This window comes from Mesoplodon densirostris, chromosome 13, assembly GCF_025265405.1.
Source record: "Mesoplodon densirostris isolate mMesDen1 chromosome 13, mMesDen1 primary haplotype, whole genome shotgun sequence".
Taxonomy (NCBI): domain Eukaryota; kingdom Metazoa; phylum Chordata; class Mammalia; order Artiodactyla; family Ziphiidae; genus Mesoplodon; species Mesoplodon densirostris.
In genome coordinates this window covers 5,983,958-6,009,866 of record NC_082673.1, presented here as the reverse complement: position 1 = coordinate 6,009,866, position 25,909 = coordinate 5,983,958, and the positions used below count along the sequence as shown (strand labels likewise).

The 25,909-nt window shown below is 43.7% G+C and overlaps 1 protein-coding gene across 8 annotated transcripts in view; it reads right to left on the bottom strand.

Moving 5' to 3' along the window:
* The window catches only part of FAM110B (family with sequence similarity 110 member B), a 131,792-nt gene that overhangs the window by 77,755 nt on the left and 28,128 nt on the right, over positions 1-25,909 (bottom strand). For all 8 annotated transcript variants that reach the window (XM_060115863.1, XM_060115862.1, XM_060115864.1 and 5 more), the window contains exon 2: positions 20,561-20,656. The gene's annotated coding sequence lies outside the window, so the exon portion shown is untranslated. The remainder of the gene's footprint in view (positions 1-20,560; positions 20,657-25,909) is intronic.

The window sequence follows — 25,909 nt, the reverse complement described above, 5'->3', positions numbered from 1 at the left end:
CCAGGACAGAACATTTTGCCTGTTTTTGTTTACTGCTATAACCCCAGCCTGTAAAAGAATCCTGCCTGGCTCAGAGCACTTACCCACAAATATTTATTGAATGAATGAATGAGTCACTACCTAGGTTTGCCTAAAAACACATCAGCATCTCATCTCCAATTCCACTGCTAAGCACAGACTTCTGCGACCTCTTTCCACTGTAGTTAGTTGCCTTACATCAGAACTTTGTTTAGTCACAAAAGATCAAGCTAAATGTTATCCTTTCCATGGTCGCAAAGCTATATAGTTTTAGTTTATTTATAGTTTTATCAGCCAACTATGTAGTGAGAATGCCACACTGAATATTTGCAAAACCACCATTTTTAAGCATACGTGAAAACAGATATGTTTAATGTCCGGTTCCCAGGCCCTGAGATGACTTCTGTTTGTTTTTTAATCTTAAAAATAATCTTCAGTCAAACAGTGGAGAAAGTAGGAAGTAAAAGCCAAGCTCCCTTTGAACAATGACTCCAAGAAAACCACGAGTATGTGACTAAGTCGGTGACTGAAAGAAGAGAGAAGTATGGTTTTCAGAGGCAGCGAACATAACTGTGAAATACACGCACTGGGTATCTGTTTTACCCCATGCGCCTGTGGTTAGCAACGTTTTTTTAGGCGATAAAAAAATGTATGCACATAAAACAATACTCATAAACCCAACTGCAAGTTCTATAACAAATTGATGACTTACCTGACATCCGGACTAAAAACCACACACACGTGGCCTCCGCTAAAAGTAACTGAATGCCACTCAGGTGATCGCAGGTTGTAAGAGGCAGGTTGATTGTCTGTTTCATCTTGTTGACTTTCCCCACTCTTGTTTATTTTACTAGCACTACTACTACTAATGCAATTCAAGGAACACAATAAATTTCTAAATCTCCCTCACCAAAGATAAATGAGCATTCATTTCTGCATTCCTGGATGGTTTCTGCTTCTGGCTTCTCTCCTCTAACCATATGTACAGTTTCCAGGTTAATCTGCCAAAAACAGTGATTCTGAGAAGTCGCTCCTCTGGTTATGAACTCAGGGTGGCTCCCTATGGCCTCGCTCCTCAAGTTCACAGCCCTCTCTGGGGTCTCGCTTGTCAAGTTCCTAACCTCGGTTAGGCCTGTAGCCTGGGTCAGTCTGGTTTCTATGTTAACAGCAAGACTCTGACCACTTGACTCCATCCTCACCTGGCCACCACTGGCCTCGGAGTGACTGGCTAAAAGAACACAGATCAATGAATGAAAATCACAAACATCAAACCCTAAGCCCCACTGACTGCAGAGACATTCTTTACAGGGAGGACAGACTGCTTCTCTTTCCCTTAGAAACACAGTAAGGCTAAGAAAGAAGAATGTCCATAAAACATGGTCTTCAGCATCTCAAAGTGAAGCACGATAAAGGTAAATTGAAAGTATTACGGAGGTAAATTTGGCATTTCCCAAGCATCTTTTTTTTTTTTTAGTTGTAGTTTCATTTTTTAGAAATAAGTTTATTCATTTATTTTTGGCTGTGTTGGGTCTTCATTGCTGCACGCTGGCTTGCTCTAGTTGCGATGAGTGGGCTCTTCGTTGCGGTGCGCGGGCTTCTCATTGTAGTGGCTTCTCTTGTTGCAGAGCACGGGCTCTAGGTGCGCAGGCTCAGTAGTTGTGGTGCACAGGCTTAGTTGCTCCACAGCATGTGGGATCTTCCCAGACCAGGGCTCGAACCCATGTCCCCTGCCTTGGCAGGTGCATTCTTAACCACTGTGCCACTAGGGAAGTCCTCCCAAGCATCTTAACTGAGCTTTCTGTGGAGGCAGAATTCCAACAGGGGCCCCAGGAATTCCCAACCCCATGGGGCACAGGTCTGCACAGTCCCAGGACAGTAAACACAGTGGATCTCACTCCTGTGATTAGGAATGTTACATGTCACATTAACCTCAGCTAGGGGGTCTGTCCGGATGGATCCTTCACTCTCATGCATCCTTTAAAAGCAGAGTTTTCTCTGGCAGGTCACAAAAGAGAAAATGAAGCGACTAAGAGCTGAGGGGTCCAAGGCGATGCTGCTGTGATGTTATGACAGGGCCCGGGGCAAGGAATGGCGAGTGGCTTCTAGAAACTTCTAGGAACTGATGGCAGCCTCGGCCTCAGTCTTGCTTACAACCTGAATGAGCTTAGAAACTGATTCCTCCCCAGGGCCTCGATCTAGACCACGGCCTGGCCAACATCTTGACTGTGAGGCCCTGAGCAGATCCAAGTCCAACCAGGAAGGACTTGTGACCACAGGACTCATAGAAGCTGAGAAACAGCTGTTGTTTGTGGAAATGTCATGCAGAAAACCAACACGCTTTCCTCTAAGTGCAGCCTCTGCTCACATGAAACGACATCCTAAAAGCACCTCTAGGACTGTCAACTGTCCTCATGGGTAGGAAGGTATAGCCAAAAAGACAAAGAGAAAGAAAAGCATAAGAGACGTCCAAGGAAATCTCTATCTTTCTTACAAAACCATGAAACCTGGGAACAAGTAGAGTATACAAATCTGTAATGACAGACAGTGCCTGCTCTAAAGATCATCACGTATAAGCAATACTTCTCAGAAATGTTAAAATAGGAATCGTCCCTTCCACGATATTTTACTAACATTAACATCAATAATGGCCGCATGAACATTATAATTTATTCAGGTTCCTATGACGTATATTAGGAAAGGTGTTCATCTTTTATTCATCAAAAGAATAACTGATTACCTACTATATACAGTATCCTTTGTAAGTGCTTATTGACTAATTCCAGGGAAGGCTAAGAAAAACATGCTGTCTACATATTATTACAAGAAAAAGTAAATATTAGAGGATGTTTGCCCACTGTTTTTCTTAACAGTAACCATTAATCACTAAAATACAAATGTTCTGTATTTCATTTTGCTTTTATTAGCAATCTTAATTATTTTAATTTATAGATACTTGTTTCATTTCTACTCCATGCTAGGCTCTCTGCTAGGCACTAAGAAACATAGATAGTAAGTCAGCCCCTGATTTCCAGGTACCCAGAGTCTATTAAGAGAGAGAAACAAGGCTATTAAGAATTGAAACGAGCAATTTCAATCAGTACAATATTAGTGGTATGGGGATTACGTAAGATGCAGTGCAGCCTGGGAATTATGTAATGTTCAATGCAATGGTGCTGAGTAGTCAATTAAGAAAGTGTGAATCTCCACCCATCCATCCATCTGTCTGCCCGTCCGTCCATCCATCCATCCATCCATCCATCTAAGACTCTTACAAGTTAAACAGAAACATCTGCCCGAATTAAGGGCCGTTCTGACATTTGCTGTGTGCCTAAGGACTGTGATCAACTATATTTTTTTAATGAAGGAAAACCAGCTTTTCATGAAATACGTCTACGCACTGTCGTCCACTCAAATATGAAAGGCAGCTGCCAGTTCTTAATCTGTTACAATTGAGTTTACACATTTCTCATACAACAGTTTTAGTACAACAAAACTTTACCCACCCCTGGAAAGGGAACACCATTTTATTCGCTAACCTCTAAAGTTCTGATAGAAAGTGGTATTAAAACCACACTGACTCCCCAGAAGAAGAGTATATGAGAGTTTGGGACCTCAATCTAACCAAACATTTCACCCCTGACTCAGCAATGTAAAATGACAGTAATTGTATTCTTGGAGGGGTAGAGTCATTAAAGTAGAAAATACTGCGTGTTATCGTTTATGAACACACACACACACACACGTGCATGCCTGCGCACACACACACGCACACACAGTATCTATTATACCAGTCCTGCTGGGAGGAAATGAAAATCTCAATCCCCATCACTCTACCAAGGTTTTTCTTAAGTGAGAAATTTCCCCATGATAATGCTTGTCTTATTTGGCGTTTATTTTTAAAAGGATGAGCCGTGACTTTTCATACAAGCTGTTTTCAAATTCCACCCCTTAAAATTATTCCTTAAAGAACTTTCTTAGACTCAGTCGTCAGATGTTTAACATCTGCTGTGCGCTTGACAAAGTCAGGGATGCAAAACACAGTGCTTAGCCATCACAGGCATGGAAAGAACATGCTGACGGGATACAGCTCAATAGGCAGTACGTGACCCCGAGCCATCACGGAGTTTATACGTCGGCTGTAGAGATTCGGTTAATAAGCACGCAAGACATTAAAAAGCAATAATACATGAAGCCACAAGAGAAGCAGAAGGGGGATACTTGCAACAGATGATCCCTGCTCTGTCCCAAAGGGCAGGCAACCCACCTGCCACGAGGTCCCGCAGCTGATCTGTTGTGCGACTTCCCACAGGGGGTGAGAGATGGGGCCTCTTCAGTTTATGAATACCAAATTTTAGTTACTTTAACTTAGTGACTAAGGAGTAACCATTGATTCCCAACTGAAAACAAAAGTCTAAAGGCTGCTCAAAGAAGGCGCTCAGAGCCAGGCTTGGGGAGATGCCGGCACAGCACAGGGGAGCCTGGAGCCATGGTCCCACACGATGCGCCCCCAGGCCCGCCACAGACATTGCATCTGGGTGTCCTGTCTGCCCGAGGGGGATAATGAAAGGGACGGTGACCGTCTGTGGGAAGGGCACCTCGGGCCCAGCGCTGCACTAGGCGCTTGTGAGGAGTGTCACATGTAATTCTCACCAGAACCTTTCGAAGCAGGTGCCAGGAGAACAATCTAGAAATAATAACAGAATGGGGCCAGCAGGATAGGGTCGTTGTGAGGATTAAGTGACAACAATATTTTATGATCATGAGCATTCTGCCGGGCACGCGGTACTTCAAAAACGACATGTATCACCATTACTTGGCTGAATGAAGAAACGGGTCAGGGATCTCAAGCAAAGGAAAAGAGCAGGTTTTGCAGAAACCCTTCGAGAAGAAAGCCTTCGAGACGCCAAGTAGATCCGTACAGCTGAGAAGAGTTCCAAGGAGGAGAGCGGGAATGGCCGGGGAGGTAAATCTGAACTTGACTACGGCTGCAGCTGAGCGCCCAGGGTCCACATGCGTACCTTTTACCCCCATGGTCCAGGGCGGTTAGCACAAGGCTTCTAAAAATGAAGGTGACATGGGATACTATTTCACTGAGATCCACCTACAGGCAACACGGAGGGAAGACTGAAAAGGGAACAGCTAAGGACAGAGGGACTGATCGGAGGCAAAACTACGTGGTAAGAGACGATGGGGGTTCCCTTGGAACGGGAAAGGTAGAAAGCAAAGGGCAAACGTGAAAGAACAAAAATACTTAATGAGCGGATGCTCCAGGGTTTTCCGAAGATGGTTTCTTGGCAATGGAAGCTCAGTCGTACTAGAAGAACAGTGAGAGGATGCTGGCTCCGCAGAAAGATCAGGGAGCCATTCGTGACGTCGCGAATCTGAGTCTGGACTGGAATGTTGATGACGTGGGTCTAGCAAGGGGCATAAAGGTAGGGATAATCAATGGGGAAGCACAGGTGTGGTGTGACGTTCCTGGGCGTAGGGTGAACCACTGGCCAAGCCTGAGCCCTGGGGGATGCAAACCCTTAGGTCACAGGAAGTGAATGGACAGAGAGGGCAGGGAGGAGGCGAGAGACTGTGACCTGGGAGGACCGAGCGGCACGTCCCAAGGTCCTGAGGTGAGGGGGAGAGGAATGAACCAAACACGTTCCTGATTTCTAAATCGGATCAAGAGCCTCGAGAGGGCAGAGCTGAGGGAGGGCAGGAGGGGAAGGGAAAGAAGTGGGAGGAGGACCACAGACAGGACAGGGCGCGGAGAAGAAACACTCCTCCATGATGGGAGGGTGAGGGCGTCAGAGCTCAGAGGGTGAGCGGAGGGAAATTAACACGGAACCTGACGTCAATATCCCCTTTAAAACAAAAAATATTTAGCGCCACCGAAATATTCCCCACCAAACCTGCACTAAAGGAACACTTATGCTTCTATTTTTATCTTCAAACTATGAACAGAAAATTTTCCTGAAAAGAACTTACAGGTGCTTCCGAAAGGGACGAAGAGAAAAACCACTGCAAAGTGCTGTTTGCGAAACAACCCACTGCTGACTGACTCGGTGATAACGAACTGTGCTCAAGCACTCGAGAGCCTCAGACTGGGTTGAAGGATTATTAGGCAAGTATTTAGAATCAACACTGAATTTCAACAGCACATATGTAAACCAAGGAATGTGAGTCCATTAAGCTTTTATGCTAATAACTGTTCTGGAGAAGTTGAAAGAGAGGTAAGCTAAAGTTTAAATTAAGTCCTACTTTGACGTTAAAACTATTTCTTTTCAAAATTCTCACATGGGTCGCCAAGCACACTAACCTCCTCCCTGAAGAAATCTATTTTTTAAAACACTAAAATCTCAATATTCCTTACGCACATTAAATAGTCTCTCAAGTTTTACAAGAGAGCGGTCATTTACCAAAACAAGTATAAACTGTACAGAGACAGACTTCCTCTATTACTGTTTGATTGGAAGTTACCTCTTCACATACTTACTAAGTATCTTGCTTGATTAATGTCAATTTTGAAAGCAAAGAGAGAGAAAGAAAAAGAGGACAATCATTATCTGCAGTCCCATGAGGTCTCCGATGTGTCTCACCAACCACTGGAACTCCGTGCCTGGAACCACATCCCAGGGCCCACAGCCTCCAGGCATAACACGAGGGGATGAGAGAGAAAAGTGCAGCCTCCAGGTCCACCCACACGAGGTTCCAGCCCATGAGTACACTCCCTCGTCCTCAAACGTCACTACGAGCGTCCTATCCAAACACAGACCATGACGCCAAAGCTCAGGTCGTTCATATTTACCTCTTCCCTACAGATCGGCCGGCACGCCTGGGCTAAGGCATGAGAATGACGTCACCACTTGGAATCCTGCAGAACGTTCAGGTCGCTGCTTCCCCAAAACGTAAAGGAGCTCATTCTTCTTGTATGGTCTTCAGTTCTCATAGCAGGGAAGTCTACCAAGTTCCCACTTTCCACCTAATTAGGTTCCCACGGGGAACACTCTTTCAGTATATTGTCTGAAAACACTCCTTGCCATCACCAATATTTTCTCTTCATGACGTCCATCCAACTTTCTTGTGCTTTGAAAGTGTGTTAACATGATGGTTGTCACCAATATCAGCTCTAGAAATCTAAACAGGCTCCTTGGTTCAAGCCATAAGAGCTAAGACCCTATGTACTACTCTCTCCGGCACGTGTAAGGCCACTTGGTGTTGTATATTCAATTGGACCATGATCAATCCAGGATGACCCACAGCCATCCTCTGGCACACAGCACACACCCAGCGCAGTCCAGCATAAGCAAGGAGATGGAGAGTTTAAAACTTACAACTAGTGCCTGCCTGACTTGGCATCAATCACCTTTTTACAAAAGTGAATGTGAGCAGGTGATACACGTTGAAGACTAAGAAACGGTAAGATGTGCACGCACATCTCCTTCAAATCCCTGACCTAAGGGGTTCCCAAAGATGAGCCAGACAGGAAGAAATTATACATGTAGAAGTGGTATTGAGACATTCTGTTTATCTCAGATTCCTTAAAGGGTAACTTGCACTTAGTGAGGATTTTTGGTATATACAGTATAACAGGAAGAACACAATGCATGGAATGACAAGGCTTCAGGTTATATCTGACAGTTAATGTCTGGGCTCCTACAACCTCTCTGTGCCTCAGTTTCCTCATCTACGAAATGGGCACTCCAGAATTGCCACAAAACAACAAATGACTTCTGAGAATCTTGAAGACTGAATTACTAATATTTTATTTTAAAGTCTACATTGTGTATTAATATATAGTAGAGACTAGTTCTGATAATTTAATTGCATAAAATATAAAAATTCAACTATAGTTAATGTGATAATGCTAATTTGGTCATCATGCCCAGGGGGTATCACATTTTACTTTTCTGATGTGAATAAGTGCTCTTAGCTGAAAGAAAAATTCTCCTTAAAGAAACGCCTGCCTTTTGGTATGACAATCTTAATACAATTTCTTTCTTTTTTCAAAAATTTTATTTATTTATTTTTGGCTGTGTTGGGTCTTTGTTGCTGTGCGTGGGCTTTCTCTAGTTGCGGTGAGCGGGGGCTACTCTTTGTTGCGGTGCGCGGGCTTGTCATTGCGGTGGCTTCTCTTGTTGCAGAGCACGTGCTCTAGGTGCACGGGCTTCAGTAGTTATGGCACGTGGGTTCAGTAGTTGTGGCTCACAGGCTCTAGAGCACAGGCTCAGTAGTTGTGACGCACGGGCTTAGTTGCTCTGCGGCACGTGGGATCTTCCCGGACCAGGGCTCGAACCTGTGTCCCCTGCATCGGCAGGTGGATTCTTAACCACTGTGCCACTAGGGAAGTCCCTCTTTTTGTTTTATAAGATGAAAATACTCCTTGGTTTGTGTGCTCCACCATTGCAATGGTTTGCACAGGTGGTCATTGAATAGATGAATAAATGAATAGATGAAAGTGGAATTGCATTAAAAGGCAGCATATGAAGTACAGCTGGTCATGGAAACATGCAAGACCCAGGCCTCCTGAGCACAGAGGGTACCCGGGCAAGGCAGCAAGTGGGTCAGTTCATACACTAGAGCACCCACTGGGGTCAGGCACTGCTCCAGACCCTGGGGACAGAGCTGTCAACAAACATACAAAATGCCCTCACAGCACTTATTACCTCCCAGCTGTACTTGTCAACTTCCTAACTGAACAGCAACACAGCAGCCAGGGAGAGTGTGATCACAGTGTCAGAGATGGGGACACACTGCACCCGTGATGATGTGACACACCGAGTGCTGCTCTGAGGGGCTAAGAGAGCACAATTCCATGGATTAACAACAAGGTCCTACTGTAGAGCACAGGGAACTACATTCAGTATCCTGGGATAAACCATAATGGAAAAGAATATAAAAAATAATGTACATGTATGTATAACTGAATCACTTTGTATACAGCAGAAACTAACACAAACATTGTAAATCAACTATATTTCAATAAAAAAAAATTACCACCAACATATGGAAAAAGAACACATTTAAAAAAAGAGAGAGAGAGACAGAACGCAGTTCTAGTGCCCTGAACCACACATGTGGGAGACCCAGTGCTGGGTCTCCTCCTGCAATAAACGTGGCAACAGACGGCCCGCTGCACAGACCTGCACTCACCCACTTACTGTCAGATGACGATTAATGTCACCTCACTAATTTTTAAAACAACTCTTTAACAGACTATTAAACTTTGACTTTTAATGAATTAAAGCTGCTTTTAAAAAAAGAGCTTTTTATTTTAGCCAGTTAACTCATTATTTCCTAGAACTAAGGAGTATACATGCTATACATCCTATTTAATGTTGAACATATTTAATTCACAAAGCAGCTTGCAGGCTTCATTTCAATTCATCCACACAGTCTTTTGTCCTTGTTTTATGAGAATTTCCAAGTGCTGCCAGATTTTAACCACAGCTGGCACTTTCCTAAAGAGTATCCGTGAATCCCTAAATTCCAACGAGTAAGTGAGTTTTGTTGGCCTGCAGCTAAACGACGGCCAAATTATTTCACACTGGTTTTTATTTTGTGATTCTATTGCGTGAGGTCTATAATTTGCAAAATTACTAAGCTGATTATTTTGTAAGTGTAATATCCACAGCCTGGCCAACTCCATCTACTTTAGAAATTAGCACAGGGATTTATTTTGATTCTTCTGTTGCAGTCCTAGCAGTTTTACTTTCCTAGTAGCTGCTGCTTTCATATAGGAGTTTTAGTGTATGGAAGTTTGCTACATAAAATATTTATTTTTTTCATTCACACATTTTTAACTGAAAGGGAGCTTTGATGCACTAAGATGAGTTTATAAAGCATGAACTCTTTTCATAGGTACAGTATATTCATTTTCTTTCTGTTTTTTTTTTTTTTTTTTTTTTTTTGCGGTACGCGGGCCTCTCACTGTTGTGGCCTCTCCCGTTGCGGAGCACAGGCTCCGGATGCGCAGGCTCAGCGGCCATGGCTCACAGGTCTAGCCGCTCCACGGCATGTGGGATCTTTCTGGACTGGGGCACAAACCCGTGTCCCCTGCATCGGCAGGCGGACTCTCAACCACTGCGCCACCACGGAAGCCCTCATTTTCTCTATGTTCATGAAAGTTTTCTAAACAAAGCAGACAGTGGTACAAGCTGTGTTATACTACTCATCCTTGGAGATGTCATGACCACTGTGGTCCATGTGAGTGGCACCCTAGGACCACATGCCATTCACTTGGTAAGTGTACATGGTGCCTCTGACCACCCAAATGTCTCCATGTGTACCCGTGCTGCTACAGAAAGCAATTCCCAAGTAGCACAGACAGGGCTTTATGCAAGCCCCCCAAAGGTATGTCAGAACTGGACGAAGTGTAGTCATATTCATCAGTTCAAATACCTCCGATGAAAGGGTTCATGTATATTCGCACAATCAAACCAAACACAAAGGAATCAGGTAGCAGTATATGAATTTTTTTTTTGGAAAGACAGAGAGGCATGTCATTTGAGAACGGAATTCTAGAGCCAGTCTGATTGGGTTCAAATCCTATTTCACTACTTATCAGCTGTGTAACCTGGACAAACTATTTCACCTCTCTATGCCTCAGTTTCTTCATCTATAAAATGGGGATAAAGCAGAACTGAACCCAGAGCTGGGATGAGGATTGAATGAGGCGAAACATATAAAGTAGCTAGAACAGGGCCTGGCAATAGTAACCACTATTTAACTATTCAGATTTGGTGTTAGTATTATTGGGTAAGAAAATCAAAGCAGGAAGAGATTAAATAACTTGTCATGGGTTTCAGAATTAGTCAGTGATTTATTCCAGAATGAAAATGAAAGCTCTTGGTTTACAAGAGTTTCCCTGAGACCACGTTTTACATTCCAACTTTTTGAAAAGGTAAAACCTACGACTTGAAGTAACACTTAGGTCTGAAAAGCAAACTCCCATGCACTTCATGGCTTTGATGATGACACAGGTCATCCCTAACGGGCCACCTGGGCTGACATTTACTGGCTGCCTCTCCTCGTGGGGAGGGGCACAGCCAGTGGACAAACAAGTCCAGTGTACGTTATCAGCCGTCGACGAGACTTCAAATCCTAGAGGAGAATCATTCTCAAAAAGCTCTTGCGTCTTGGCCGGGCGAGGCGCCTACTGTTTTCATTCATGTTTTTTAAATATCAGCCAATCCCCAGTGCGCTCAGCTCGCACCTTGGAAAATCATCTCATTCATTTCAGTGCAAACAGTGTCCCTTCCTGGCGTCCCGAGGGAGCCAGGCTTATTTCCACAATGTGAAGTGGGACAGCTAGAAATCAGAAAAGGTCCGGGTGTGTTAACCAGCGGATGCTTTTTATCTATTTCAAATTTGAAACAAGGGTCCAGGGAGATTTGATCACTGATTTTGATGCAGATTACAGCTCTTAGATAATGGAAAACAACATGCACAGGAAAGCAGCTCTTCCCTGGCACCTCCATCTAGTGCACGAGAAAAGTGCAGTCTTGCCTAGAGCACTGCACACGGGCCATGCACACACTGCCCAGCTGTTCCAAAATCGTCCAGAACACCCTCCTCTTGGACTGTTCTCCAGGGGCTGCGTTAACAGCAGCTAACTAACTCCCCTCTCTTAAGAAATGAGATCGGGAGATGGCACTGAGCAAAATTTAAATTTGTAGAGTAAAAAATCCAGATAAACCAGAAGTCTAAATAAGCCAGGAACAGGTATGCTGGGTAAGACAATCTGTGTAAAAGGGCCAAAACCCAAATGGGTCACATGACATCATATCTGAGTGACATTAGCATTTTCACCCACAGTTCTCATTACTGTTGCATTGAGCTAGAAAATGAGGAAAAAGCACCCAAACCCTGTTTCTCAACAGCTTAATAAGGATGCATATATTCTTTTTTTTTTTTTTTTTGCGGTCTGCGGGCTTCTCACTATTGTGGCCTCTCCCGTTGCGGAGCACAGGCTCCAGATGCGCAGGCTCAGCGGCCATGGCTCACGGGCCCAGCCGCTCCACGGCATGTGGGATCTTCCCGGACCGGGGCACGAACCCGTGTCTCCTGCATCGGCAGGCGGACTCTCAACCACTGCGCCACCAGGGAAGCCCCAAATGTTCTATTTTTAAACCAACGAACATCTGTGATTTTCAAATGTCTTCATCATAAATGTAATTAGTGTAATATCCTGGATCAAACATAGAGTATGGTATCTAAAAAGAAGGAATAACATTATTTTCAGTCTAATAGCATCACCTGTTCTAACTTACTGCTTTATTATAACAGTCAAATAAAAAATGATGTCTTATGGAAGCAGAGAAATCCGAATCAATCTCTCTTCAAGATAAATATGAGGAAACTAAGGCTTGGAGAGTTTATACAGCTTATCTGAGGCCAAATCCTGCCAAGGGCTGAAGCCAGACCCCTGCTTATTCTAAACAAGAAAAACCTGGGTACCGGGAAATAAGGTCAATGGTTAGTGCTGCTTCCTGACTTACAGCAGCACTGTAAGTGCTGGTGGTCAGGTCCCTACAGGTTCGTCGAGTCCTGTAGCTGAAAGTGAGAGAGGGGTGATGTGTGCACACTTACCGGTCGGGTCACACCAGGAAGTGTTGTCGACCTGAAGTCCTTCCTCCACCAAAACCCCAATGCCACATGTTTGTGACAGTCGGTGAGCACCCTGATGAGTGAATTTCCCTACCTGGAAGCAATACTCCCCAGCTCACGGCTCACCTACTGGGACTTCCGCTGACTGTGGCTTCCCCCACACACAGGCAGAAGTGACAGAGCAGTGTCAAGTCACTCTGGGGGGCGGGGAGACACCGCATCCTGAAAGAACACTTTCATGTGTTCTGTGGTTGTTGGTTGAAATGTTACCACCAGTTAAGTGACGGGGAACACCAAAATACATAGTCAGGACAGGACGTTTTAAGTTTGAGTGAAAGGGTAGAATAGGAGAAGAGTGGGAAACAGCACCATGGTTTAGAATTAAAGGGTGGTCCTGTTTCTTGTTAAAATGACCATTTCCACTTAATGTTTATTCACATGGTTAAGTTATTGTGTGGTGCCCTAGCAAGTAAGATTTTCCCATTTCTAAACCTCTCTTTAGAAAAACAAAAACAAAACCATGTGCATTTGTCACTAAAATTTATTTTAGCAATAAATCCTGTGCCAACAAAGTTGCTGAAATAAGGATGACAGAGAAAGGAAAAATTGTAAGTGGACATTTAAAGCCTCATTAAAACTGAGTTTACGAAACGCTGGTCCTGATCTGAGGGAGACACTAGAGCACCTAGGGCCCGGGAGCACCTGGTCTCGGCCTCTGAGTGTGTGTCCATCAGTTTCTCTTTGAGTGTATCATTTTGGATGTTGGTAAAATGAAATGCTCAGAGAAAAGCAAACTGCTTCTGCTTGCTAGACAGTCAATAAATTGTCACAGAACACAGATGAATTCACTCTGGGGACAATAATTTGTGCCCCAATCAAGAGTAAGAAAAGGTAAATGTTTTGCAGGAAAAAAAAAAAAAGGAAAGGGACAACCCAAGGAGAGCTGAGGCAAGTCAAAGAAGACGTGACCTTCAGAGAAGGAGACAGACTTCTCTCCAGGCTGCTTGGACCACGGTTAGAGGGCAGAGCAGGACCCAGTTCTGAAATCCCTGGTGTGCTTCCCTCGGCCCAGCAGACAGGCCTGGCTGCGCAGAGTCCATGACATAGAAGTAACTTAATTACTATTTTTAAAATTGTGCAGAAAGAGTTCCAGGTAGTAAAATGCAAGACCAAGCAAACTCAATGTGAGCCCACATTGACAAGGCTTTCTCCAGGGATGGCGGGAAGTTTGAAAGGGAACAAGGAGCTGGTGACAAAGACTTCTGTGCTCATGGGGACACTGCCCGAGGTTCCCTGGGCACCCTCGGCCACTGTCAACCCACAAAGCAGGTGTTGAACACATCACATTCACTCAAATTGAGAATGACGAAAGCCTCTGCATTTTTAACCCGCCCCACTCGCAGGCAGCTCTCACAAGGAGTCATCCTCCAACCATTCCCAGGGCTCATCTTCCCTTCCTAAAGCCAGGCCAGTGGGGAGGGGTCCTGGGATCGTTAACTGTTAACACAGCCAGGTGAACTGTGCCACCAAACTGAATGTGGGTCCACTTGCCCAAGGAGCAGCAAAGCCAGTCTACTGACACCAGGGTGTGATGAAGGAAAGTACAGCACTTGTTGTAGAGCCAAGCAAGGAGAACGGGCAGCCAGTGCTTAAAAGCCCTAAAATCCCCGACAGCTTTCAGGGAAGAGTTTTCAATGACAGGGTGAGGGAGACAGTCACAGGGTGTGTGATCAGCTCATGCTCAATTCTCTGAATGGTTGGTGGTGAGGTAACAGGGAGGTGTTTTGGGAAACTCAACCTTCTGGTTCCAACTGGTCTGGGGTCTGGGTGTTGGTGGTCGGCATGCAGTTACTTCTTCCACCTGGTGGGAGTTTTAGTATCTGAAAAACAACTCAAGAATATGGCTCAGGATATTATCTATAAGCCCTTGAGGAGGAACTAAAGGTCCCTGACTTTGTTTTATGGCTAAACTATTATTATTTTGTGTTGCTTGACTGCTTTCCTTTGTTTCTGCATTTTTTAAACTTTCTGATTAAATGTGTTCTTTGGAACTCAGGGAAGGCCTAGGAGGCTAAAGCTTTTTTACAAATAAGAGACAGGGGGCATGGGGGGTTCTGTCCCTGGGAAGGCCCTGCAGGGTCCTGCTCGGTTTCAACTGGACCCTAATCCCAGACCCTGCAGGCAACACCCTGCAGGATTACCCCAGAAGGACACAGGGAAAATGCCAGTTCGTCAACACTAATGCAGGGCTGGTATGCTTTTTTCAGCTCCATCAGGGAACTTCTATCAGAAAACCTTAGTGGCTCTGTCGAATGTTAAATTTATAGAAATATGGGATCAGGTAACAACCCTGGCAGCTTAGATTAACTGTGCACTTCTTAAGAGCAGGAGCCCTGCCTTCTCACATGGTACTGTGAGTGCCCAGGACACGTCTGCTAAGGGAACTATTAAAGGAGCAGATGCAACCACACGGCCACTTAGGAAACTCCTGGGTGTCAGCCCTGCTCCCAGAGCCCCCAGGTGAAGCACAGCTGTCCCTTACTGGGGTGCATATTGAAGGCTGAGCACTTTCAGTATGACTTAATGCACTAGTTACTTTCCGTAAATATTTTAATTACATGAAGAATACCTATATTAATAACAACAGAAAAAGACATCTTTGCTGCGTTCTTATAAATACATTAAATGGGGGCAACTGTCAAATGGTCTCAGTTTTCTCCCCTGTAAAATAAGGCGTTAAAGTTAAACCTGCAACATCTTAAACACTCCAGGGTTTCATATGGAAAATACAACACAGCTCTGAGTAAACAGCACAGACATCAGTGATGTCCTAGGGTTGATGGAGGCAGTGACCACCCAGAGTGAGCAAGACCTGAAACTTAAAATTTAAGTGAGAAGTGTTGACTCCGTTAGTGTTGACTCCGTGCTTCCACTGCAGGGGGCCCGGGTTCGATGCCTGGTCGGGTAACTAAGATCCTGCAAGCTGTGCAGTATGACCGGAAAAAAAAAAAAATTAAAAAATAAAATTTAAGTGAGAAAAAGCTATGACACATTTATGTGTCATCAGCCATCACAGAAAGGAGAACGACACGCTTTTTCAATACAATCACCCTCCTAAAAGGACCTTTTGAAGATTAAGGAACAAAAATTGGGTGAGTTACTAGGTCAGAACAATCTAGAATTCATTGGGTCCCATACAGCCTGCATCTCAAATCCAGACAGTCCCTGTCTGTGTCATGTTTTGGTGATGCCTATCTGCTCAGACAGAGACCAAAGAAAGAAGCATCCTTTGAGATAAAACGCAAACTGCAGGGTGGACACAGGGGAGGAAAATCAAGATAATGACACTTGGTGGCCCTGAATGACAGTGAAAAAGAGAGAAAAGAAATGTCTGCTTTCCAATTCTAATTAACTTAGGAAACAAGTCAGAACACGTAGCCAAGAACAGTACTCATTGAAAAGAGACGTTACTAAAAAAATTTAAAAGACTATAAACTGCACTCCTCCTTAAAATGGAACATCATCTTTATGAATGAAGTGTGCATCTTAAATTGGAAACATTTTCGGTCAATAAAATAAACAAATTTTCCTTCAGAGAAGGAAAGCCAAATTACACATTTGTGTACAAAAACCTGAAAAAGAGCTAAGTATTGTGTTTCTTTACAAAGTATCATATGTACCAATTAGAAACATTTAATGTAGATAACAGGCTTTGCACAAGGTTAATCAGAGCCTAGGATTAGAGACCAAGTTGGAAAAAATTTTTTTAACATACTTGTACCTTTATGCCGTGAATACATGAGAGGTCTTTCAATTAAAATTAGCTTAATGATCTCAAAAAACCCTCAGAAACCAAAACCTACCATCAGATGTTTTTCTCCTTTAACTCAACAGTAAAACAAGGTAAAAATAAATAAATAAAAGTATGGTTGGATATTAATCAGGGAAATCCAGTCAAGGAAAATCTAAATTTATATTACAGAAATCAAAAAGACAGGACACTCAGTACTTGGAGAAAAAAAATTCAAAGTCTTAGGGTTTGAAGAACCGTATATAACTACATATTGAAATATACTCCTGCTTAAATGGTTTGCTTTTTGATGGTACTCAGGTCAGATCAATGCCAAAAGCAACTAAGGAGGCAAACTCAATGCGAGTTTAAACCAAATGTCACCTCTGGGGGTTGTGTGTCTGCAGGGGAGAGACCCACTCATTTATGCCATTCAGAGCAGCAACTCAACTACTCCAAGATTTGTAGAAACTTTCATTAAGCACTGCTACAAATTTTGAGAAGTAGCTGTATTGTTTTTACTTGTTTATTCTCAGGACAAATCATAACCTATGTGCAACCATGTAACCAAGTCGAATTTTTTTTTTTTTTTTTTTTTTTTTTTTTTTTTTTTGCGGTACGTGGGCCTCTCACTGTTGTGCCCTCTCCCGTTGTGGAGCACAGGCTCCAGATGCGCAGGCTCAGCGGCCATGGCTCATGGGCCCAGCTGCTCCGTGGCATGAGGAATCTTCCTGGACTGGGGCACGAACCCGTGTCCCCTGCATTGGCAGGCGGACTCTCAATCACTGCGCCACCAGGGAAGCCCCCAAGTCGAATTTTTTAAGTTGTGCAAATTTTGAAAAAAAAAAAAAACAACCAACCTAATCAAAGAGGTTAATGTGTGCTGTTGGGAAGCGCACTAAGTCACATCAGAAGTCACAGTGCGAGATTTCTATCGTAGGAATGAGCACTGCAGATAAAAGACTAAGTCTTGATTTCAAAGAGAACATAAAACTTCTGCCTGAACCTGGGTCTCTACTGCTAAACACAATGGTTAGACTGTTCACTGCCACAAAGCAGTGATGCTAATAGCGCAGAATGTTTTCCTCCCAAGTTAGCTGAGAAAAGATAGAGCAAAGAACATTGACAAAACCCTCAGAGAGGTGGGTCTGAGTCAATATCAGGGATGCCCCACCACGGATCGGAACGGAGAGGCACATTGCGCCCTCCCCTGGGTGTGTCACGTATGGAGAGGGGCATCGATCAGAATACAAGTCAGCAGAGAAACGGCAGGGGTGGCATTACTGCTCCAGCCTCCTTACTGCTGGTAGCTGGACTTCTCATCAGGACCCCGGAAGAAGCCCAGGCCACTGCTCGGGAGCTGCCGAGAGAGAGAGAGAGCAGGGACTGACGGGGCCTCAGTCAAGGTCTTTCTCCTAAGCAGGCAGGAGGCGGGGGTAGGGGAGAGGGCAGATGGGGAAGGAGTGGGGTGGGGAGGGAGGGCAGAAAGAAAGAAGAGACAGTCTCCAGCCCACCAGCATCCTAAGCTCAGGACAGGACACGTGCTAGTTCCACTGCATTCAGAAACACACAGAATATCACCCCCCCCCCCACGGAAACGTCTCTATTTACAGTTTAAACTGTATCACAGTAACACTTGAGGTAAATTGAAAAGTCATCATATTCTCAGCATCCTAACAAAGCAGTTTCTGTGCTCCGATCAATCCCCTTGCCACTCCCAGCTTCACTGAGCAAGCTGATGTCAGGCACAGGTGAGAAGATAATAAGGCAGGTCTCCACCTCCAGAAGGGCTCAAAAACCTTTGCTTTCTGAGGTGACTCAGCGTCACCTGAATTATGTTCTCTTTTCTTTAAAAGATATTCTTAAGCCAAGTAATAGCACTTGTTTCAAGTGTACAGAAAGCAAACGTGTAAAACAAATGGTAAGCAATTCTCTAATACACCACGGCTCAATGTTTTTTGGGTTCAAAGTACAGGGAAAAGAATGTCAAAGTGTTTCCTACAAGCATCATTTAATTTAGATAGAGTAGAATCAAATGTTATTAGATTTCCATTGGCTTCCCTTTTTATAGTCTTGGAAGAACCATATAGCATGGCTGATAAAACATTAGTATTCTTCACATTTAAGAGTGATGGAAGAAAGGCACCATCTAAAGAGAGAAACCAAAACAACTACACGTATGTATCATGATCACAGGCAGGTGCTAATGGATTCTAATGCTATTCAACATCTATCATCTTCATTCTTAAGTTACTTTTAAAATTTCATATAAACCCCCAAAACACTGCCCTTTATTTATTTATTTTTATTTATTTATTTATTTATTTATTTTGTGGTACGTGGGCCTCTCACTGTTGTGGCCTCCCCCGTTGCGGAGCACAGACTCCGGACGCGCAGGCTCAGCGGCCATGGCTCACGGGCCCAGCCGCTCCGCGGCATGTGGGATCCTCGCAGACCGGGGCACGAACCCGTGTCCCCTGCATCAGCACGCGGACTCTCAACAACTGCGCCACCAGGGAAGCCCACTGCCCTTTATATTTAAAAGATAAGAATATTGCTAAGAATAAAAGGATTATGGGAGTATGTAACTCTTAACTACTCACTCCAATGGCCAATCACAACCAAAACATTTATGAATTAACTTTTGTGACCAAAGTGTAGACAATGGTCTAATAAACTAAGGTTGAGATTTTAGTTAATAACATAACTTGAGGGCTTCCCTGGTGGCGCAGTGGTTGAGAGTCCGCCTGCCGATGCAGGGGACACAGGTTTGTGCCCCGGTCCGGGAGGATCCCACATGCCGTGGAGCAGCTGGGCCCGTGAGCCATGGCCGCTGAGCCTACGCGTCCGGAGCCTGTGCTCCGCAACGGGAGAGGCCACAGCAGTGAGAGGCCCGCGTACCGCAAGAAAAAAAACACATAACTTGTTAATACACGCACTGCCTGGTTGACAAGCTGAACGGACAGCCGTTTGGGCCCACCTCTACCCTTAGATGTTCGCCACACTTGGGGTCACAACGTCTGCCCTGTTCTGATCACATCTGCTGACAATGTTGTTGCTCTTTTACCTTATCACTGAGGACTGCCACAGGCGGAGGGTGCTGTGCGCCCAGCACCGCCTATTTCACACGCACCCCCTCATTTAACGCTTATAGTAACCACGAGAGATAGATATTATCACGTCTGTTCTGCAGAAGCTGATAGAACAGGAGCTACTAACATGTATTCACCATTCCCCACGCGCCACTCTGCACAGCAACTCATCCTCAGTGCTTGCGACGATCCCACAATGTGGGCACTGCTAGCATCCTGATGTGGCAAGTGGAGAAACCGAGGCACGGACAGTGAACAGCTTTCCAGCATCACGTACCTGACACACGGCCCAGTCCAGACGCGGACCCAGAGCCTCCTGTCACCAAAGCCACCAGCCCCAGGGAGTCTGGCTGTGTCCCACCTATGAGAAGAGCTCCAACAGCAGGCAGGAAGGGGCAAGGGGTGGGTTGGCCAGAGCTGGACTCCCCCACACCCACAAGCCAACTCGTAAATCTGGCTGGGACCGTCCCCCCAAGTTTCCCTGGAAAAACTCACTGTAAGGAAAACATGCCTGCCTCAAAGCAGGCACAGCTCCACTGTTCCTGGAGCTTCTGAGCAGCTTGCAAGGTGTCCCAGGATAGAGTCCTGGTCTGCACGATACCCTATGTCCACCCAACGCGCATCCATCGCTTAGCTCCCACGGCCCACCAGGTGCCGGACCTCCCCAGGCTCTGAGTTACTGAGCAGAACAGGCCATGCATTTCAGCAGAAGTGCACGTGTTTCACAGCCCGGGGGGGCACTCTGGGGACAGCAAGGGGACAGGCAGAAGCCAGGCCAGCCTCAGCCAGGCCTGCAGGCACAGAGCTGGCAGGGACGGCCCTTTTCAGAGGTGGTCCCTCCCATTCCTTGAACAGTGACCCCACAGGGCAGACTCCACAAACGTTTGCTGAGTGAATACATGCAAATAAGGGGGAGGAGGGAGGGGGTACACAGGAGAGAAACGGTGGGAAAATGAGGGAGGGGGACACCCGAATTCCGCTCAACAAATAACGGGTTGTTGATACTTTATGATCATCAGATGTATACACGAATGTAATAATATACTTTTTAACATGTAATTACCTTTGATTTCCCTGTCAGGCCGTAGAGCCTTGTTAACTTCCAAGTGAAGACTCAGAAAGAACAGGAGAGGTGCCCTGGATGTCCAGTTGGAGATGGCTAAAATAAAAGAGCACAGAGTGTTATTATCATTCTGGAGAAGAGAAGTGATGAATTTTTCAAGTATCCTTAAAAAGAAACCGATTTTCACTGAGTAACAGGGACAGGGTATTTCCTAACATACCTGGGAAAAAACTGGGTCCAAATCTTCTTTGCACTATAGCTGCTCTAGTAAACTTTAAATTGATTCAGAGAGAAGACAAAAATCAACTATAAGGTAGGCTATGTGTGTGCATTTAATGGAAAACAACCAAACGAGCCTGTGGGCTGCCACTAGCCCGGAGACCCCGGCAAGCCTCCATCTCACTCCAAACTCCACATCCCCGGGGCAGCAGGGCATCCTTCCAATTCACAAAACCGTGCAGGAAATGATGCAGCCCCCTCACAAGCAACTGCACAACTGCAGTGGCAAAGAATATATTGTTTGTATTGCAGAAACTTTGTTCATGTTTGCAAGGGAATAAAATGTTACAAGTCAGCATTTTCCCTTATGTCCTCCAAATGCAGTTCCTACCCGAGCTCACAGAAACGTGCCTTGTTGTCCCGACTTTCTTTCTCCTGAAGCAAGGACAGCCCTGGGAGGTGACACTGCCCTACTTTTTGAGTATTTCATTTTTAGGAAGGAAATAATTAACATTGACTGGACACATACTCAGGTCCAGAAACAATGTGACTCCACTTTACAAAAGGGGCAAGAAACTGAGGTTTTTTGAAGAAGGTAGTGTCCCCAGGTCTGAGTGACACGTAGGTGTTCTCACTCTATTTGGAGATACTTGGATGAATCATGAAAGTGAATGTTACCTGGACATCTGGCAACTCAAGGAAAATATGTTGGAAAACTTAACGTGTTCTCCGCTAGCATCTGCTTTCATTCGATGCCACGAGCCCAGATAACAACATCTTTTTCTACTTCACAGTGCGAACCAGCAGACAGGGATGGGAGTTGCTCTGACTGCAATAGTTACGTGTTTTGTTGAGATTTACTCATGTTTTGCATGGGTGTAGGAGTAATCAACAGTACAATTTTTAAGGAGGCACTTGGGACTTCAACAGATGACGCCTGAGAACCCCTTCATTAAGGTCGCCGCCAGCTTCCCAACCATCATTAGCTCCTTTCTGGAGAGATGTGTAATGAACAGTGTGCCAGGAGTTTATGAGTAAGGCTGCAAATCTTGACCTAGATTTTGAATAGCTTCAAAAAAATAAAAAGCAAGCCTGAAAATGTCTATTTAAATAACAACTAAGACTGATATTTCCCACTCTCATGTTTAAAACTTTCAAAATAATCTACTTTCTCTTATTACCTAACAATGTCCAGCAAGAACATAAAGCCAGAATTCGTACTAAATTAAAATGAAATATAAACTCCAAGTTCTATGGCTCTTTTTGATTGTTTACTGCCTGCAATTTAAGATTGTATTTTATTTGCCTGCTGAAATATATGGCATTCCAGGAATTCAAATGAATAACATCATAGACATTTATAAGGACATTAATTTTAATCCAAAATATCTCTGGGCCCCATTTAAGTTGACTGTGACCCATAATAACAAAGTAAAAGTTTTGTATTTTACTACCTTGAAAACAGTATTTTTTGTTTTGTCCTAAAATTGTATGAAAAATTCCTTTTCATCTTTATCATTATTTTTGTCTTTTCCTTCTCATACTTTGGAAGAGACAAAGTAACAAAGCGCTGAACTTTTACCCTAACAATTCAGAGACAGAAAAGTTACACAGTTATGATTGGGATGGGGAATAACACCATATATGAAGAACTTCAGGGCTGGAATTATCTTCAAAGTTGTCATGTGACCTCAAAGCCAGCCTAATAGAAATAATTCATAGCACATATTCTTTCAGTTGACTCATTTCAGAGCTGAAATGAAATGAAACCCCAGAGTGGTCAAGTGACCTCTCCAAAATCACACAGCGAAGCTGGTCCTAGATTTCAGATCTGCTGGGTGCCAATCCAGTGCTCTATTAGATCATAGTTTCCATATATAATTTCTTAAGAGCTCATAATTTCATCTATCTTTCTACACATCCATTATCCTACACAGCATGGACCCCCCTTGATGAACCAACTCAACTTTATATTAATACAAGACGTGGCTCAAAATGATCAAGAAATTACCCTGCCTTTGGCTCTATGGATACAGCTAGGTTAAACCATTAAGGCCCATGAGAAATCTGAAACCAAATTTGGGATTCTCTCAGGATATCTAACCTAGAAACATCTACTCTACAAATAGATTTACCCCATCTTATTCATAGCCAAATCATAATCATAGCTTCGCTACAATACATGTTTTCAAGTGGATTTTATAGATAGCTCTCAAGCAAAATGTAGGTATTCTACAGCTTACATTAGCAGTTTCTAAAGTAAGGATTTCAAGATAATTTACTATTAGATCCATCAGTTTAGACAGACTCTTATTCTCTAAAACTCTGGAATCATTCAGGAGCCCTGAATTTACCCAGATCAGCAGCTTATCATCACCAACAGTCACTTGTTGACTCCCCAATAATTTACAGTGTACAGTGGTAGGTGCAAGGGAACCGAAAAGCATGGAAGGATGTCCTTGCCTACTACAGGCTGCCGACTGTGGTCAATTAAGGGGCCTTCACAGTGTCACGGGAGTCAAGGCTTACACATGATTGAAGCACATGTGTGAGAATACGTTTAGAGAGGCAGTTAGTACCTTCACATGTGGTTTTCCCAGAGATTATGAGTTGACAGAATCAGTAAAAAGTACATGTAGCAAAGCAGGCAAGAGAAATTAAAATAGGCCAACAGATGACAAGAGATTTCCCTCTACACGCCCAAAAGAAGAAAGAAAAATGGTGCAGGAAACAAAATATCCATTAAAAAGATTCCTTTCCTGAAAATATGTCAGCAACAAAATACCTCTCTTACAATTTTTCGTATTAACTCATTAATGGTATTAAAACTCAGTGCCCAAAAACGACGTCATGAAAAAAAAGACAATCTAAATGAACACTTTCAACAAAGAAAACAAGCAAATGCCAAGTAAGCACAAGGGCTCATCAACATAATTAGTCAGTAGGGAAATGCAAAATAAAACCTTAATGAGGTACCACTGTATACGTAGTAGAATGGCTAAATTTAAAAGGGCAAAAACATCAGGTGATGGCATGGATCTGGAGCAACTGGGAGCCTCATTATAATGCTGGTGGAAAATTCAAAATGTTGCAGGCACTTCGAAAAATAATTTGGCAGTTTCTTGTAAAGTTAAACATACACTTACCATATGATCCAGCAACTCCACTCCTAGGTGTTTACCCAAGAGAAATGTAAAGATACAAATTCCACTCAAAGACTTGTACAAGAATGTTCACAGGAGTCTTATTTATAATGCCCCAAACTTGGAAGAACTAAAATGTCCATCGACTGGTGAATGGCTAAACAAATTGTGGTGTATGGCACAGGGGCTGTACTTAGTAATACAAATATTACTGAACTACTGATGATACAACAAATAAGTGAATCTCAAAAACATTATACTATGGGAAAGAAGCCAAACGCAAAAGACTAAATATATAAATCCACTTATAGGTAATTTTAGAGAAGGCAAACTATAGCACTAGAAAGCAGATCAATTGTTGCCAGGGGTCAGGGTGGCAGTAAAGGCTGACTGCAAAGAGGCATAACAGACCACACTGGGGAATGGAAAGGTTCTATTTCATGACTGTAGTGGTGAGTAATGACTGTGCTTATTTGTGAAAATTCATTGAATTATTCATTAAAATTAGTTAACTTAATTCATTATATACCTCAACAAAACTGATTAAAAACAAACAAAATGAAATTCAGTGCCACCATCATTTAATTTGAAAATCATTAACTTTATCAATTAGATCTGAAACTCCTTCAGTATCTTCAAATACTTAACCAGGATTAGAGCAATCGGTGATGGCTAAGTAACTGGACACCATCAAGAGAGAAAAGGAAAAACCGAGAGTCAATAATACTGCTTACAGGAAAACTAAACTATCCCCTTGTTCTACAACTTCCTACAACCTCTTGGTTGTGGGCTTTTAATAGATTCCCAAAAAGTGGCCTTATAACGATTAGTCCAAGATAAACCTCCTCAATGTAAAAGGATAACTTTCTTAAAACGATTGATGATCCATGGAGGGTATAAGAGATAGAAGAACAACCAAGAAATGTGTAGAAAAAAAACAAGTGTGGAAACTTAAATAAATGTGGGCCAGATTATAAATCAACTCTAAAACTATTCTTTAAAGCTCTTTGATACATTAATTGGGAAATACTTCTTAAACATCTACAAGACTATCTCCTAGTGCACTGGACATGCTTAGATATGATGTAAATAAAGATATAAAACAGGCTTATCACAATTACAGCTAATCCGAGGTTTAAAATGACTAAAATGTTATATAAAAGAATCATGACCCCAAACGTGTGACAATGGAAAAATTTCCTAATACTAATGTCAAATATAAGTCCAAAAAACCCAAATCGCATTCATTCAACAACTGTTTCCTGAAGGGCTACCATGTATTAGTCACTAAGCTAGATGGAAAAAGGCACCAGGATTAAGTAGGAAAGAGCCCTTGACCTTACAAAGTTCATCATCCAAAAAATGTAAGTAATGCACTCCACGGAAGTTATGAACTAATCAGTCTGGAAAAGACCTACCAGTTTATTTTTCAGCTCTTAGCTACAGCATAAATACTAGTGAAGTTACAGGCTGAACGAAGAGAAGTATTGAATTCAGTGCAAATATACACAAGTACTACTCTGCTCTAAACTGGTTGGCTGGTGTAGGGGTGTGGGTAATGTTCTATTGTGCTCTGGACGTACCCCTCACGAGCCCCCTTCCGAAGGCCAGCTTAGGTGCCTGAATCTTCTGTAGTGTTGCCACCCACCCCAGAACCCCGCCACATGTCTAAGACGATGCCTGAGCCTGGAACTACCCAGTACCCATGACACAATCCAGGCTGGTAAGAGTGTTGAGGACTCCCAGACCTTGACAACTGAGGCTCAAACAGTTAGGGAGGGGACGTAGAAATATTTCAATTAACTGAGGAAGTGCCTGGCGGGGGGGATGGGTGGAAGGTAGACCGTCCTATAGGAGAAGAGACATCATTCTGAGTGGCAGGAGTTACAGAGGCAAATGTGGTTCATGATCAAAGCATTCCAGCCTTGAACAACCTCAAATTTGAACAGGGTGCCTCCTATGGTAGGGAGACCCGGCAGCAGCAAGT